Source organism: Erpetoichthys calabaricus, chromosome 9 (assembly GCF_900747795.2).
Source record: "Erpetoichthys calabaricus chromosome 9, fErpCal1.3, whole genome shotgun sequence".
Classification (NCBI taxonomy): domain Eukaryota; kingdom Metazoa; phylum Chordata; class Cladistia; order Polypteriformes; family Polypteridae; genus Erpetoichthys; species Erpetoichthys calabaricus.
The window spans coordinates 180223769-180229624 of record NC_041402.2 but is presented as its reverse complement, the minus strand read 5'-3'; positions in this window follow the sequence as shown (position 1 = coordinate 180229624).

Sequence of the window (5856 nt, the reverse complement as noted above, 5' to 3'; positions counted from 1 at the left end):
AAAACAAGAACAGACACATCACGGTGGTTGTTCAGGATAGTAAATTCAACTGTCATCCCTGTATTTTAAGACTCAATGCCCCCTCCACTCCACACAAAGGTCCAGAGGAGTCCACTTCTAGCCTCTGCAGGTGAAGGTACATTACAGAGAGTTGTAAGGCCAGGTGCTGAGAAGTTTCTCTCTACACACTACGTGACCTGAGGGATGATGTGACACACCCCCAAGAGCTGCTCATCCCGTCTGTCTGGTTTTCTGGCTCTGCAAGCTGGTTTGGTCTTGTTTGAAAAGCAGTGGGGGAAGGGGAGCGTGTAAATCAACTTTCAAGTTTCTACTTGGGTCACACTCGTGACACACTTTCACAATCATTTAAGTCTGAGGCAGGAGAGTACACAATTAAATGCAAGCGCTATGATCTGATGTCATATGTTGAAGAATTTTGTTGGCTTGCTGCGGTGCTGCTTCACACCTCTTCAGTTTAAATGGAGTGTGCCATGCATGTTTTCCTGTTCCCCTATGACCATGAAATGGGAGATGCAGGAGCAGAAAATAGATAGGCAGAATGTATTGTTGCTGTTTTCTTGCCCTGTTGCCTGAATTCCACAACTTCTGCCACCAGTTCAAACAGAACAGAAGAAGAACAATAGAAGTTTGACAAACAGAAGGAGACCATTCAGTCTATCGGGCTCATTTGTTTACTAGCTGAGCTGCCCTCAATATCTCATCTAGATCCTTCTCAGAGGATGTCAAGGTCTGTGCTTCATACACGGTTTGGTAGTTTGTTCCGAAATTCTCATAGCTCTTTGCACGAAGAGATGTTCTTGCAGGCTTCAGTCCTACCTTATGTACATCTCTTTGTCTTTGTAGAAGCACAGATGAAATTCAGCCTCTCCATTCATTCATTTTCTAATTGTTTCAGAGACCACTGGTGGCAACACCTGCAGCACACAGCTGGATGAAGTACTTGTCTCCACAATGGACCTGTGGGAACTGACCGGACATGTCAAAGAGTGAGGCCTCCCATCCATAACCCTTCAGATATGATGTGACATGTTTGACCGTGACATGTCTGTGCTCTGTGATGGGTCTGTTCTAGTTTTGTGTAGTCATAGATAGACCACCATCCTGGTGCAGGTGGACCCTTTCACATATGAAATGGGACAAACTCATCCGTGACATGTCTGTGCACTGTGACAGGACCATTCTAGTTTTATTTTGTCACAGATGCACCAGCATCCCAGTGAAGACAGACCCCTTCAAATATGAGAGCATTCCAGATTTTAGGTGCATAACATCAAAACCCTGCCTCAGCACTTCTTTAATGCTTAGCCCTTGGAATAATAAGAAGACCACCATTAGAGGATCTAAGGTTAGAACTGGGAATGTAGAAGGACAGGCACTCCAAAATATAGGAAAGAGCAAAATTATTTAAAGCTTTAAACTCCACTCCATTAGCCGTATTTTAAAGTCACCAGTAACCAGTGTAACGACGCTAAGACTGGTGTGACGTGCTCAGATTTGCTGTTCCTAGTTAAGATGCTGGCAGCGCCATTCTGAACTCACTGCAACTGACTGCTGTCTTTCTTAGGTAGGCCAGTCAGGAGCGTGTGACAATAATCTAAAAACAAAAGCTTGAATTAATTTCTTAGTATATCTAGGGATATTATAAGAGGTCTAACTTTTGCAGTGTTCATTAAATGGAAAAATGCAGTCCTAGTAATCTGGTTAAGGTGCAATTTTAGGTTTCAGAGTCCATGATTGAACCTAAATAGTTTTCTTGCTATGGGATCAGGTTTATTTGTAATACTGTCCTCATTTTCATGTTTACCAACATCTAAGATTTCCGAGTTTTCCTTGTTTAGCTTGAGGAAATTGTTACTCGTCCAGTTAGAAATACAAGTTAGACATTGTACGTTAAATGTGTTGTGCTCAACAGGTGTAGTTTATCATGTAATGCACCACAACAAAATATGAGATATAATTCAGAACGTATTACCTCTTTTTATTTATTTTACTGTATATAATGACACTACCCTTCTACTAATTGTATATTATCACACACACTCCTCCGCCGGCTCAGTTCAGGAATACAATACCCCGCCGAGACTGGGGGGGTGGGCTACCTCGAATTATGTTTTCTTGTTCTTCTTCTCTCACAGTGCCAAGAGACCACCCAGTAATGCCTCCTTCTGGTCTGACCATTATAAAACCCGGACAACCCAGAAGATGGCGTCTTTAGAGGAGCCCAGAGCCATGCCGCCTGACGGAGCGCTGTCTTATGCAAATGAGAAAGCTGAACCTTATGTTGTTTATGGGGAACCCCAGTTTGATGAGCAGCACTAAGCCCCGCCTTTTCTTTCATTTTGTTTTGTGCTTTCAGTTACATCTGGAGACGAATGAAAGGGGCGACCCGGTTGGCACCCCAAAAATTCTCCTTTTTTGTGACTGTTCTTTCATTGCCTGACCACAATATCTATGTTTTATAAAAGCACAAGGATTTAATTTTTTAATTTTCTTTGTTCCATTAATATTCTTATCTAATCTTATTTCTCTCTTTGACATCTTGTATAGCACTTTGAGCTTCATTCCTTGTATGAAAATGTGCTATAGAAATAAATGTTGTTGTATATGTATTATATATTTACTGCATGTATACCTGCTTGGCGATTCTAAATTGGCCCTAGTGTGTGCTTGGTGTGTGAGTGTGTTTGTGTGTGTCCTGTGGTGGGTTGGCACCCTGCCCAGGATTGTTCCCTGCCTTGTGCCCTGTGTTGGCTGGGATTGGCTCCAGCAGACCCCCGTGACCCTGTGTTCGGATTCAGCGGGTTGGAAAATGGATGGATGTATACCTGCATTGTTATCACTCTTTAATTTAATATTGTCTTTATCAGTATGCTGCTGCTGGAGTGTGTGAATTTCCCCTTGGGATTAATAAAGTATCTATCTATCTATCTATCTATCTATCTATCTATCTATCTATCTATCTATCTATCTATCTATCTATCTATCTATCTATCTATCTATACGCACCACCACATTCCCTTTTAAAAGTGATTAAGTACATTAAACAATATCAACCATATGCTTTCTTCAATTTGTAAAAAAACCAAAATGACAGCAGTCCACATTTAGACAACACAGGATGACAGGACATTAATAATATACAGGAGTGTAGACTGACAGAAACACACCAGTGAATCAATTAAACAAAATTAAACATGATTCAAAATAAAAATTTTAATATTTAATGAGAGGAGTATTACTTCTGCACCGGATGCACATGCAAAATTCAGCAATAGAGATCAGTAAATTAAATAAGCATTTAAATAGAGTGCAATGTCACAAACGTCAAAATAACACGGTGTTGTGTTTTGATCATTATTTGGCTATCTTCATTTTTTTCTGTCTATGCTCCATCCATCCAATTCATTTTCTAAACCTATATATCCTGAGCAAGGTCACTGGGGAAAACTGGAGTCTATCCCAGCAAGCACTGGGCACAAGGCAGGAACAAAGCCTGGACAGGACGCCTGTCCTGCTATGCCTTCTGTCACACTGATTGAGACCATTAATTTGTCGACCTCCCATCCAGTTAAGGGAAAGTGGGTCCACCTTCACCCGAATACCAGTCTATAACAGGGGCAAACACACACACACATCAGGAGCCAATTTAGCATCAGCAGTTCACCAAAACTGCAAGTCTTTGGACCGTTGGAAGGAAGTCAGAGCACCTGGAAGGAAGCAACATGGACACGGGAAGAACATGCAAACTCCACACAGGCAGGACACCGGCCTGATTTTCAAATACTTTATTTAGATAGATAGATAGATAGATAGATAGATAGATAGATAGATAGATAGATAGATAGATAGATAGATAGATAGATAGATAGATAGATAGATACTTTATTAAAACCAAGGGGAAATTCACATTCTCCAGCAGCAGCATACTGATACAAAAAACAATATTAAATTAAAGATTGATAATAATGCAGGTGAAAAACAGATAGATACTTTATTAATCCATCCATCCATTCATTTTCCAACCCGCTGAATCCGAACACAGGGTCACGGGGGTCTGCTGGAGCCAATCCCAGCCAACACAGGGCACGAGGCAGGAACCAATCCCGGGCAGGGTGCCAACCCACCGCAGGGCACACACAAACACACACACACACCAAGCACACACTAGGGCCAATTTAGAATCGCCAGTCCACCTAACCGGCATGTCTTTGGACTGTGGGAGGAAACCGGAGCGCCCGGAGGAAACCCACACAGACACGGGGAGAACATGCAAACTCCACGCAGGGAGGACCCGGGAAGGCAACCCAGGTCCCCAAGTCTCCCAACTGCGAGGCAGCAGCGCTACCCACTGTGCCACCGTGCCGCCTACTTTATTAATCCCAAGGGGAAATTCACTTTTATCTGTTATTTGGTGTTTAATGTTTGATATTAGTTTGTATCTTGCGTTATTAATGTCATCTTTGCGTTTGTTCCCATTGTATTACTTTGAATATTTGTGAAGCACTTTGATAATGGGAAAGGTGCTATATAAATAAAACGTTTTATTATTTTTATTATTGTTGCCGCAGCCGCCGTTATTATTATAGCAGGAGCGTGTCTTGCGCACTCTGCTTCAGGGCCAGGTGTCTACACGCCGAGACTACGTATCGAGAACAGAAGATGGGTGGGTAGCCATTAGTTAATTGGAACTGGCTTCTTGCCTGGTTGTTTTAACTGAAATGTTGCCGAATGCACTGCTTCTTATATTAATCATTTTAAAGAAAATAATGTTGTTCACGCCTATAGTGGGCAAAGTAATTGTTAAATCCTCGATGTGCAAATCCTCGAAGTGTGCCAGGAGGGGAATGCTTTTATGAGTGGCATTATGAAGTACAGAGGATCACACACTTAGCAAAAAAAACAAAAAAAACTTTAAGTACCTATTTATAGACAGCAGCGTTTCCATATTAGCTCTGTACGTTTTAATACTACATTGGCGCACCGTCTAAAACTCATTTAAGACGCAAGTGCATTTTTTCCCGGTTTCCTTTTTCACTTATATTATTTCAATTCGTCGTTCTATTATTTTGTCAGCAAAAAAATTAATAATAATAACAATAATAAAAATAATAATAATAATACATTTTATCTAAATAGCGTCTTTCCAATGTTCTTGTAAGGCTTGTTGACTTTGTACGCTGTAATAACCAAGGTATGGCTAAAAACGTTCAAATCCGAATTTAACGGAGTGTTCAAACGTTGCTCCCCGCTCCCCCAAAACAGCGCTTTCACAAATACAGCCAGGCAAGTTTCCCTTATAGAGACGAGTAATATCTATCTATTTATCTGCTTATCTTTTATTTATAACCCGGTTACATTTACGTAGTGATGCTAGCAGCCCTTTAATTTTTCTGTTTAATTTCTTTGCGGCCTGACTGGAGCTGGTCCGTTGGCCACTAATAGTAAGGTGACCAGAATTTTTTGGGCCAATCCGGGGACATGAGGTTGGGGGGCTGGGGGGGAGTGGAGCGTAGACTGCTAAACACTACAGAGTACAAAGCGAAAGCTTATCACGTGATTCCGCGCCAAAGTTGTAGGATGCGATAAAGCATAACCTCCGTCAAAACACCGCGCACGCGATCCGAGTTCAAATTATCGTGGTGATGAGATACATTCAAAAAAGTGAACCAGCTGAAACCGGGGACATGTTTCTGAGTGGGGACAGTTGTCCGAAAAAGGGGACTGTCCCCGGAAAACGGGGACGGATGGTCACCTTGCTAATAGCCCGTCAGCGCTAATCCTCGCACGCGAGCGCAACTAAATGACTTCGGGCCCCACCCTAACGAAACTCCAGGT